The sequence below is a fragment of the Leptonychotes weddellii genome, unplaced genomic scaffold (assembly GCF_054177405.1).
Source record: "Leptonychotes weddellii isolate Sample4059 unplaced genomic scaffold, ASM5417740v2 HiC_scaffold_2590, whole genome shotgun sequence".
In the NCBI taxonomy this organism is placed as follows: Eukaryota; Metazoa; Chordata; class Mammalia; order Carnivora; family Phocidae; genus Leptonychotes; species Leptonychotes weddellii.
In genome coordinates this window covers 177-13,300 of record NW_027851025.1, presented here as the reverse complement: position 1 = coordinate 13,300, position 13,124 = coordinate 177, and the positions used below count along the sequence as shown (strand labels likewise).

The window sequence follows — 13,124 nt, the reverse complement described above, 5'->3', positions numbered from 1 at the left end:
TCTGGTAAGCGCTGTGAATTGTGCAAGACTGTTGAATCTCAGATCTGTACCTCTGAAACAAATAATGCAATATATGTTAAGAAAAAAAGAAGAAGAAGAAGAAGGTAGCGGGAGGAGAAGAATGAAGCGGGGGAAATCGGAGGAGTGGACGAACCATGAGAGACGATGGACTCTGAAAAACAGGCTGGGGGATCTAGAGGGGAGAGGGGTGGGAAGATGGGTTGGCCTGGTGGTGGGTATTGAGGAGGGCACGTTCTGCATGGAGCACTGGGTGTTATGCACAAACAATGAATCATGGAACACTACATCTAAAACTAATGATGTAATGTATGGGGATTAACATAAGAATAAAAAAAAACCCACAAAAAAAAAAAGAAAGAAAGTTCAGAAGGAAAGGGAACATAGTTTGAAAAAGCATAAGACGTACAGGGTGATTGTAGCATTAAGGGCATGTGAGCCAAAGTGAGAGCAAGGGGGAGAGATGGATCAGCGGACATCAAGCAATAACTGGTTAGCACCAACCATGCTGTAAAAGGCTTTGAAGATAGGTTAAGGCATTTGAGTTTTCTTGCAGACAAAATGGGTAACTTGAATGATTTTTAAGTAGAGGATTGACATGATTAATTGGGGTTCAGTAAAACCACTCTAGTTTCTGAGTAAAAAAATGGATGCAAGAGAGAAAAATTTAGAGTGAGCAAATTCCAAATGAGGCTGCTGAACAGATCCAGGACACACACACACACACACACACATGCACACACGCACACACACAGAGAGTGGTGATCATATTTTAATATGAAACATGTGAATGAATTTAAAGGATATTCAGAGGACATAATTGATAATAAATGAATTTTAGTTCATGTTGATTGTGGAGTTTCAGTGGGATGGCCAGGAGGTGTTACCAAATACAGAGTCGGCTATGTGGGACAGAGAAAGAATTGGGAGTAGAACTTTGGATGTGGGAATTTTCAGCATGCAGATGGTTATTGAATTTATGAGCTTACTGGGTGCTAAACAAGCCTATGAATAAAGTACTATTTTTTCTTTTCTTTCTTTTTTAAAATTTATTTAAGAAGGACATTGAAACAAGATAAAAGGACCAAAGGAAGAGTAAACATTTTTTGCGTTTAAGTTTGTTTTTTTTTTAAAGATTTTATTTTTTTATTTGACAGAGAGAGACACAGCGAAAGAGGGAACACAAGCAGAGGGAGTGGGAGAGGGAGAAGCAGGCCTCCCCTCGAGGAGGGAGCCCGACGTGGGACTCGATCCCAGGACCCTGGGATCATGACCTGAGCCGAAGGCAGATGCTTAACGACTGAGCCACCCAGGCGCCCCGCATTTAAGTTTTTGATTGTAGAAAATTGGGATTCTTCTATCTGATGTTTGTCATTTTCTAGGGACTTGAAAAATCCTTACCTCTCTTCCTCTAATTCTACCAATGATTTTCCCCAACAAAATTAAGGTCTTGAGAGTCATAGGAATTGAGTCCATTATTGGAGGGCTTCCTACTACTGATTTACATAAGAAATTCTATTAAATCAATATGATTACTTGACTTCCCACAATTTTTTTCTCTATGTTCCCAGCCCTGGGACACTGAATCCATTTAGGAAAGAATAGGAGGATGACCTTGTCCCTGATCTGCTTGGTTTTTACAGCATAAATGATGGGATTGAGTGCAGGAAGGGTTGCCACATAGAGGTTGGCAAACATGATATAAAAGGTGAGGGAGATACTGTGGCCGCAGTGATGAGAACAGGGCTGGTGTGTAGAATATGAGAATGACACTGACATGGGAACCACAGGTGCTGAGGGCTTTCTGTCGGGCATCTCTGGATGGAAGGTGGAAAATAGCATGAAGGATGAGAGAATAGGGAATACCAATGAGAATTAGGTCTGAGATAATAGTCATTACAGACACAGCAAAACCATACCAGATGTTGACGGCGATGTCAGCACAGGCGAGCCGGGCAACACCTATGTGCTCACAGTATGTGTGAGGGATGATGTGTGTCCTGTAGAAGGGCACATGCTTCACCAGGAAACTAACGGGCAGAATGACACTAAAGCTCCGACCGACAATGCCCACCGTGATCTTGACAATTGTCCTAGGTGTCAAAACGCTTGTGTATCTCAAAGGAGAACAAATGGCCATGTAACGATCAAATGCCATGCCCAACAAGATGGTTGAGTCCAGAAAAAAGCTGAAGTGAAGAAAGAACAACTGGGTAAGGCAGCCAGGAAAAGTGATTTTCTGAGCTTTCAACCAGAATATGCCAAGTGTTTTGGGCACACAGGGGTACATAATATGGGGTCTGCAGAGGCCAACATAGAGAGAAAGAAGAACATGGGTTCATGGAGGCTATGGTCATAGTGATGAGGTAAAGAAGGATGCTGTTACCTGCAAGGGCCACCAGGTAGATAACAAAGAAAGGAATCCCAATCCAGATATAGAATTGCTCCAGCCCTGGGATCCCTACCAACATGAAGGAGCCTGGATCGAAACTTGTTAAATTCAATGTGGCCATCATGGTAATTGTAATTCCTTAAGGACAAAATATAGTATTTTATTCCTGGAACTTACTGGCCATGAATTCCCTTTAAGTCTTTTCTGGAACTAAGATCCCTTCGTTCCCATCGCATCACAAACACTACAGCAGACACTTACCAAAGGCTGCCAAGAGATATGAATTAAACCATGAATTAAACCAATAATTCTCTATCTATAGACATTAACAATAACAGCATTGTTACTACATCGGGACCACGTCCCACCAGATCCATGACCTGTGATCATTGCTGGGCCTGTGTTGTCAACTAAAGTTCCAAGATTATCTTGCCCTCACCAAGTAATTCAGTCTGAGATTTCTCAAAGATGTAAATGTCGAGTATCCTACCTGGCACAGATCTCAGTAAATCTTCACTGATGTGCCCATTCAAAGAAATAACAGGGACCAGGTATGAGTTAACAAATATGCATTCTTCATTGCCAATACATCATTAGGAATCTGGCAAGCCAATCTACTACTGCCTATTTGCTCAACTTTCTTAATATCTGGAAGAAGATCTCCATCTAAATATTCTTCTGTCAACTCATCAACAATTCTCCAAAACTCATTATTTCTTCCACCTGTTAACTTCCTGACCAGCTACCTCACTTCGTCATCACATCATTCTTCCACCACCAGAGCATGGTGATCTGAGGGTTGACTGAGGCTCTTCTTCCTCCTTCAGTCCCTGTATCTAATCTGCCAGCTCTTCTGATCCTCTTTAAAATCCTTGTCTGATCTGCCTACTCCACTTTTCCACTTCCTCACCTACTCAAGTCATTCATCACCAGTTGGAGCCATACAATAAAAATCCCAGTTCTTCCAATATCTTGGGAGTCTTGTTCTTTATCTCATGCTGCCAGATTGCTCTCTTAAAAATATGAAATTATTAAGACATTGGCAACCTTGTCTAAAAGCTTGTCATTGCCCCCATTATACCTACAGAATATATTTTATCTCCTGTTGGCAGTCAGTAGTTTCCTTATATATTTTAGTTCTACCTATGTGAATGTGTATCACATTCTTCCCTACAAGGCGTCCATAGATTTCTCCCTCGTTCCTACATCTCATTGCTTCGATTGCTGCCTTTTCCATCAGTGTAATCTTGTCTTCTCTCAACATGTGTAAATTCTATTCACTGCTCTTGATCCTTACCAACACAGATGTCTCCAGGGCACCTTCTCCAGTAATCCTGAACCAAGCAGTCCCTTCTCCTGCTTGTAAAATCAAGTTCTTAATCATTTTACCAAACAAACTATCAGATGACTGTATTGAATTTCACATTATTTTCCTGCTTATTCTCTTGGATTCTCTTTTCTAGATGTGTGAGCATCTTCTGTTAATGATTGGGAACTCTTGAGGACAAATTTTCTGTCCTCATGCGTCTCTTCCAGAATAAAAGAAGGCAAGATTTCACATAGAATAACCATTCATACGGTCTCAGTGGTAAAATTAATATTTCAAGATTGTCATTCTTTACTAATTTTTTCATTGTGTCCTGTTTGGGCCAGAAAATATTGAATATATTTCTTGAATACACACAGACACACACACACACACACACACATTTCCTTGGCTTATTGTCTTGTCCTCCGTCTTTAAAGACAATAAAAGTGGATTGAGTCTTTCTCAAGTCTCCTTATTCTAACCCCTATAGTCACATATCTCTCTCTGACTCTGAACTTTTCTATCTCCCTCTTCTACTTTTATTTTATTTTATTTTATTTTTTTTATTTATTTTTTTAAAGATTTTATTTATTTATTTGACAGAGAGAGGCACAGCGAGAGAGGGAACACAAGCAGGGGGAGTGGGAGAGGGAGAAGCAGGCTTCCCGCTGAGCGGGGAGCCCGATGTGGAGCTCGATCCCAGGACCCTGGGATCATGACCTGAGCCGAAGGCAGACGCTTAACGACTGAGCCTCCCAGGCGTCCCTCCCTCTTCTACTTTTAAAGACCACTGCAATTACAACAGAATCACCCAGATAACCCAATATAAAGTCAAATGATTAGCAGCCATAAACATCTTTTGACATATAAATAACTTATGCACAGGTTCCAGGAATTAGGATATGCATATCCTTGAGGAGTCATTCTTTATTCTAGCTACCAAAATCTTTCCCTGGATTTTTCCAGGATCTTCTCCAGTCTGCCTCCCCAAGACTCCTACCACCATTACCACACTCAGATTATACTCACAGGCACCTTATCCTGATGTTAGGAAACCAATAAAGGGCTTGAAGAGGATAGTTCTAAGATGAGAACAGAAAGATACAGGAAGTAACACAACACAGTTGGGGAGGACATATAAAGAGAAGGGTACCCAGATGAGAGGTGAGGCATGGGAACAAAGAAATTTAATTCCAGCCAGGAAAGACAGACACACCTCGACAGCATAAGCTTTTATTTCTCTTTGTTTTTCTCAGGGGATGGAAAGACTGAAAAGTGAAGGCTCTAAATTCTAGGGGGACTCCAGGGACTCCAGTCACCAGTCAATACTATTAGTATTAGTATATAAATGTTTGCATTAATGTTTTCCCGGTCTAGAAATGACATTGTACACAAACATGGTATGATTCCGGGTTTTGGACAGACAGGAGGAACCAGGAAGTACTGGAATACTTTAGCCTTTGTAGAGTAGTCATTTATAGAGAATTCAAAAAATAATTTTGTAAAGAAAAAACAAATTTAAGTTAGCTAGGCTCTAGGTTCTGACTTCAAAGAAAGGTGTGATAATAACCCTTTAAACTCTGGATCCCAGATATTTATGTGTTTGGAGAAAGACAATCGATTGATTAGGGATGTGGGTGAGCTCCAGATGATATGGTTGTAGGACCCATATGAGTATCACCTTCTATTTCACTGAATGGGGCTTTCTGGTCTCTATTTGTAACTGCATTGAGGTACTTTGAAGAAACTCTGACTTCAGAGCAAGATGAGTTAATCTTTTACATAAACAACTCCCTTAGGTCATTGCATATTATCCAGTGTTTACAGTACTTCTGGAGATTATCATTAACATCCAGATGCTTATGGCAGAGACCTTAAAGTTATTCTTGAAACCACTTTTTCTCTCACTTTCCTTGTTTTCTTTTCATATTATTGATTGTTACTGTATTGCCAAAAAAAAAAAAAAAAAAAACTACCACAGGTCTTAGTGTCTTACAGAGACCTTTCACGTTTGAATTGTCTTGTAAAACCGTATGACAGATACATAAGCAAAGCAAGTTTTGCTTATTGCAGAAAGAGCTGAAGATACATTGCAATTTTGTGGTGCTAACTAAGCTTTCCATTTTACTAAATCAGATAAAAGTATCAAGTTCAGAATATCTCAAGGGAAAACAGTCCAGAGTATTAAAGGTTGTTGTATACTGACTAGCTTGGTGTATCAATTGTGGCAAATAAAAATGGGTAAACTAACCTCCTCCTCCCCTAAAAATATATTCTTTTGACTCTGCTGTGTCCCTGAGTTCTTGCAGATCTTTAGGCAACTTACATGAAATTGACTTTCTTTCATCTCAACCAGTCAAAGTGGGAATTCCAGAACAAAAAATTGAATTGAGCACAGGGTGACACCAACCCCACCCATTCCAACAATATAAAAAACTAAGTTTAACATTTTAAAATAAAAACACATAACATACATAAAAACTCCATTTCTAAAAATCAAAGTAAAATAGTAACACATGGAAACATTTTTTTTTTTTTAAAGATTTTATTTATTTATTTGACAGAGAGAGACACAGCGAGAGAAGGAACACAAGCAGGGGGAGTGGGAGAGGGAGAAGCAGGCTTCCCGCAGGGCAGGGAGCCCAATGCGGGGCTCGATCCCAGGAACTTGAGATCATGACCTGAGCCGAAGGCAGACGCTTAACGACTGAGCCACCCAGGTGCCCCCACATGGAAACATTTTAAAACTAAACTGTGCATTCAAGAAGAGCCTAAGGAGACATGACAACTAAATATAATGAGGTTTCCAGGATAGGACTCTGGGACAGAAAAAGAACATCAGTTAAAACTAGAGAAATCTGCTATGGCCGCATGTACTAAATTGTCCTTTGTCTCTGACCCAGGATTCCTGTGTCTTCTACCAGCCACCATGAAACTGTGGCAAAGTAACTTGTTAGCTTGCAAGTAGAAGAAAATTTCAGACTCTTCACAGTTCTTAACATAGACAATTTGGGAATATAGAATAAATATATCATACTCTGAGCGTAAAACGAGGTAAACAAAATATACTTAAGAAACAATGACTCACAGAAAGAGAAACTATCTTTACCATCAGCTGTCCTCTTTATTAAGCCATCAAGATTATGATTCGTTGGAACAAATAAATTTAATTATAAAATGATTTGTTGAAAATGAAAAGATATATACCATTCTAGAATGCTATATCACAATAAGTAGTGTTGAGCTATAGCTCTAACAAACATGAGTTATTTCCTGAACCTACAAAACATATAGTAAATGCTCAAAAGATGTTTAACTATTATTATTAGCTCTTGTATATAATAAAGAATATATATGTATGTATATGTCACCTATCATTATATCATCTTTTTTTCTGTACAAATAATCTTAGTTATATATTGGCATACTGCAAATATACTGTAAACAGAAGTAAATCTTTCTGATATAAATTATATCCGAAATGAACTTCTGTTGATATCGCTTTACTTTCATTAATAATAATATGTCAATATTGGTATATTGATTATAACAAATGTACCATACTAGTGTAAGATATTAGTGATATTGTATTATTAATTATAGGAAATCTCTGTACAGTCTTTGTAAGTTTTCTGTACCAGATACTACTAAGATAAGAGTTTATTACAGTAATGGGATACAAGATAATGTTTTTAAAAATCACTGGCATTTCTTTTCTCTTACAACAATTCCTAAGAATATGAGAAAAAATACTCCCCTCATTATAGTTTCCACTTCTCTCCTCCCATTCTCTCATAAACACTCTCCAGTCTCTACCACCCACTGAAATTGCCCTCTTTCTGGTACCCAGTGACCTCCATAATGCCCAGTCTCACGGGCAATTCTCAGTCTTCAATCTACTCAACACATCACCAGCATTTGAAAACTATGAATGCTTCCACCTAATTTAATTTTTTTTCTTTTCATATCTCGATTTTTATATTTTCTCCTGTTTCTTCTTCTACTTCATTGGCTGATCCTTATTTTCTCCCTTTCTAGGTCCTCTGTCTTTCCTTTTTCTGAATCTTTTATTACTCCAGTACTCTGTCTTCAGCTTTTCTCTCTCTACTTTTACTCCACAAAGTGTATGTGTGTGTGTGTGTGTGTGTGTTTTAAGCACCATTTATTCACTCATGACTTCTAAATTTATGTTTCAGATTCCTAGATTCAACTGCTTTCTCAGCACTTCTACCTAATGCTGGATAACCATTTCAAGCTAAGCATGTCCAAAATCAGACTCTTCCTTCTCCTTAAACCATCTTTATCACTGTAAATGGCAACTCTTTTATTCCGGTTGCTGAGACCAGTAACCTTGGAATCATTCTTGATTCTTTCTCTTATATCACTTGTGTGATCATCATTAAATCCTTTTAGCTCTGCTATCAAAGTGCATTCAAAATTTATTTTCAAAACCTCTAATTCTCTGTCTCTGGTCCATATAGCCATAATCTCTCATCTGGAAAATTGTAATAGCTTCTTATATGGTCTCTCTTCAGTTTACTTACCATAGAAAAGCCAGTAATATTTCTAAACATGTAAGCCATAACATATAATTTCTCACTTCAAAATCTTTCTGACAGCACTATAGAAAATAGTTTGGCAGTTCTTTTCAAAACTAAAAGTAGACTTACCATATGACCCAGGAATTGCACTATTGAGCATTTATCCCAGAGAAATAGAGATATTTTCATGCATGAACTTATAGTTGGATGTTTATAAAGCTTTATTCATAATAGCCCCAAACTGAAAACTGCACAAATATCCTTCAAAAAGTGAATTGTCAAACAAACTGTAGTGTGTCTCTATCATGGAATACTACATAGCAACAAACAGAAACTGTTGGCACAGTCAACAACTTGGATGAACGACAAAGAAATTATGCAGAGTGAAAAGGCATTGTCAAAAGAATACATACTGCATAATTCCATTTATGAAACATTGGTAAAATAATATAATTACAGAGGTGAAGATTAGAGTAGTGGTTGTCAAGGGTTAGGAAGAGGGAAAGTATAGTCATGGCTACAAAAGAATAAAATGAGGGAATCTTGTGGTGATGTTACATTTGAGAATCATGATTTTGCTGGTAATTTGGCAAGGCAACACACGTAATAAAATTGCCTAGAGTTATACATACAGACACAGATGAGTGCATGGACAAATGGTGGAATTGGCATGAGCTCTATGGATTGTACCAATGTCAACTTCTTGGTTTTGATACTGTATGATATATATTTAAGACGTCAACATTGGGAGAGGCTGGAATAAAGGTGCATGAGATTTCCCAGTACATTTCTGTGTGAACTTCTATGAATTTATAATTATTTCAAAATTTAAAAAGTTTTTAAGACCTCTTACTATGCTTTTCTAGTTCACTAAGAATAAAATGTAAAATTCGTACTGCATGACTTACTGAAGCCCCTGAATGATGTGGTCTCTTCCCCACCCAATCACTTACCCCCACCAATTTTCCAGTCATGATATATCACTTCCTATTCTTCAGATACACCAATCAACTTCATGTCTCTAGGCTCTTACTCTTAATTGTACCTCTGCTAGGGATAATCTTCAACCAGAACTCTGAATGTTTGCTTCCTTCCTCTTTGACGGGTATCTGATATGACCTCACTCCTGATTGACCCTATGTAAAATAAAACCTATCTGCACCCCCATCGTTCTCAATCCCATTACCTTACTTTATTTTTCTTCATTTCACTTATCACAACCTGTCATATTATGGATTCACTTATTTATTTACTTATTATTATCTATCTCCACTGGAATATAATTTCCATGAGAACAATGACTATATCCGTTCAGTTATTACCAGTAAGCACTCAATAACAAATATTACTGAATAAACTGTAAGTGTTTGGATATAGGGGAAAGAGTATTCTCACACAATGTACATATAAAATCATATGACTGTTATTAGGCACAGAAACTATGGAGAATGGGGACGCCTGGGTGGCTCAGTCGGTTAAGCATCTGCCTTCGGCTCGGGTCATGATCCCAGAGTCCTGGGATCAAGTCCCGCATCAGGCTCCCTGCTCCGCGGGGAGCCTGCTTCTCCCTCTGCCTCTGCCTCTCTCTCTCTCTATCTCTCATGAATAAATAAATTAATTAAAAATTTAAAATAAAAAATAAACTATGGAGAATGATACTAATTTTATGTATACAAAAAAGTATTTGACAGAATTGAAGGAACGGTTTCCAAGAACACAGCAATGACTGTCAGATCAATATTTTACTAGGGCAGCTACTATATCGGGGGTCACAACTTTAAAAACACCAAAATCAAGAAGCTAACGCTTCTGCCACGAACGTTACCACAGGTGATTCTCAGTTCCCAGAAAGCTGCAGAAAAACCTCTATAACCTACATCCTAGGTTAGAATCAAGTTAGAATCAAGGAGTCACCAACGACACCACCCCCGATGGCTATCACGTCCACATTCTAGTCATACTGGAAGAGTGCGGCAGATAAATAAACAAACAGATAAACAAAAAACTTTCTCTTTGAACTTTTTTGAAAAAATAAAGAGGAAGAAGGAAATCATGATTTCTGACTTACTTCTCTCTGTTAAATCTTTAAGAGTCCATCCGACTGAAGAAAGTTAAATTTCATTCAGATGTGTAGATGCAAGTGATTCAGAGAAAAATATATTCTTTAGTTTTCTAAACTTTTCAAAAAAAGGAATGTTAAATGGAGATTTAAAAAGCCAAATCACAGAATTCACTGCAAATATATTCTCAAATATATATTATACATACAGGTGTCCTTGTCCTTGTCTTTATTTGCCTACTTATTTTATTTGACCCATTTTCTCTTTCAATTTTTGTCTTTTTAAAATAAATTTATTTATTTATTTATTTATTTATTTATTTATTTATTTATAGGATTGCCTCATAGTTATTTTCCTATTATTCAAAAACTGCTTTCAGGCTGATGCTTATCATTTCACTTATTTTATATTTGTGTATACAGACATTTTCTATGTAGATATAATCACAATGGTCAAGCGTTAACTTTATGATTTGTGCTTTTTGAGTTCTAATAAGAAATAAGTTCTTATCCAGTTGTCATAAATTTATTTTCCTGTATTTTCTTCCATATATTTTACATATTTTCTTAAAATATGAAACACCCGCCCTTTTTAAATGATAAAACATAAAAACAAGGAACAGGAAAGAAAGAGACAATTGGTTTTTGAAACTGCTTTAAGCCAACTCAAGAACATTTCTGCACGTATGTTTAAGAATGCTTTTTAAATTTTGTTTGCTTGGATGTTGTTTTATTTTCTATATCTCTATTATAAAATGGGGGGACATTCTCCTCCACGGTGTTCCAAATGAGGTAAAATTTATGATGAAAGTTTACTATAGGTTCACTGTTTCTCCCTAAGGGATGCAATCATGTACATAAAGGGGTCAGAACAGCTCCCTTGTGTGAAATGGCACAAAGCTAGTCCTTTTAGAGTTTCGCTAGTGAGACTACATCTGTATATTAGTTTGTTTGTTTGCTTCTATTGGTTTTTATTTTGTCTAATCTTCATCGCTGGAAGAACAGCACCTGCTTGGGGCCTAGATGCTACTAGAGAATTGAAGAATCCCACCTTAGGACAGAGGGCCAAATGGTTAGTGCTATTTGAACATCATTTATCATTATTTTAATAATGAAAAGAAAGTCTGTGAAGACTTATGACAAGGATTGTATCAACATGTCCTGAAATTTTGATCTCATTTTAATATTAAGACAACCATATTGGGCGCCTGGGTGGCTCAGATGGTTAAGCGTCTGCCTTCGGCTCAGGTCATGATCCCAGGGTCCTGGGATCGAGTCCCGCATCGGGCTCCCTGCTCCTTGGGAGTCTGCTTCTCCCTCTGCTTCTCTCTCTCTCTCTCTGTCTCTCATGAATAAATAAATAAAAAAAAAATCTTAAAAAAAAGACAACCATATTAAGGAGATGACATCAGTAAAAATGGATGAGTAAAGACCTTCAATAGTTTGCCCTCCATAAAAGCTATGAAAAAAACTAGAAAAATTGTTAGAGTCAACTTGTGTATAATTCTGGAAGTTAACTATAGGCTTGCAGCCACCTGCAGAGCATTTATTCAAGAAAAACTGTCCAGTCAAGGTAAGAACAAAGAGCTTTGTGGAGTTTTAAGTTGTCTGAAAACTATTCTCCTCTCTCCAGCTATGTAGAGCCTTAAAAATAACAGCTTACATTCCCAGGGAAGTTTGACAGCCACTGGGGAAGAAAAATGAAAATGGAGCTCGTTCAAATCCTCATTCCCAAAGAACTGTCATTATCCGACCTGTCTGATAGTTCCCCGGAAGACCTGACTTACACAGCTGATCAGAGCTTATACAGTATTAAAAGCTTTCTGGGGAAAGGAGACATTTATTGAAAACAAAGCAGGCAAGTGTTTTAATTTTGTGGCTGTCTGAGAAAATGGAGACCATTGTGGTAAACAATAAACAAACCAAAAAAGACTGAAAAGTTAAAGTTGTAGAATGAGATATCTGTAGAAGCTCTGAAAAAGACTGGCATATCTCTGTGAATATAGAAGCTCAGAGACGTGTGAGGGCTGTGAGCATGCTTGGGAAAGGCCCGAGAATGTCCTAAGTTCTCACCTCTTGCTGACCTTCAGGTTCTACAAAAGCAGGAAATGAAGGCTAAAGCAGGGTTGTGAACTGCATGGCTGAGTAGTGACTATGTGCTCTAAAATGCACAGAGTCCCTCAGTAAAGACTGGGTGATTTATTGTTCTTGGTATTTATGAAAATCTCTGTCCAATCATTAGCTGACCTCTAAGATAACTGAGTAGAGACTTCAGTGACCACATGAGACAAAGCATATAAACTTTACAGAATTAGTTCAAGAAAGTGATTAAACAAAGAGCAACTACAACAATTAGCAACAAGAGCATACCCTAGGAATAAGGGAAAATTCAATTCCCAGAGTTACCACAGTTTAAACCACAGCGCAGTTTAAATAAAAAAATTATGAGGCATGCAAAGACATAAAATATATAGCTCATAGACCAGAAAAAGAATAATCAACAGAAACTATTCTTGAAAAGCCCAGATGTTTGAATTACTATACAAAGACTTTAAATCAGCTATTTTAAATATGTTCAAAGAGCTAAAACAAACCATGTCTATAGAACTAGAATTATAAAAAAGAAAAGAAAAAGAAAACAAATATAAATACAGAGTTGAAAAGTATAATAATCAGACTGAAAGAGGCTCAAAGGCAGATTTGAACTAGCAGAAGAAAGAATCAGCAAATGAAAAGATAGGTCAATTGAGGTCATCCAGTTTGAGGAACTAAAACTTCAAAAAGTAATAAAAAATGAACAGAGCC

The 13,124-nt window shown here is 37.4% G+C and overlaps 1 pseudogene; it reads right to left on the bottom strand.

The window, feature by feature from the left end:
- Window positions 1-1,536: 1,536 nt before the first annotated feature.
- On the bottom strand, window positions 1,537-2,531 carry LOC102749136 (olfactory receptor 52H1-like; annotated as a pseudogene).
- Between the last annotated feature and the right edge of the window lie 10,593 nt (window positions 2,532-13,124).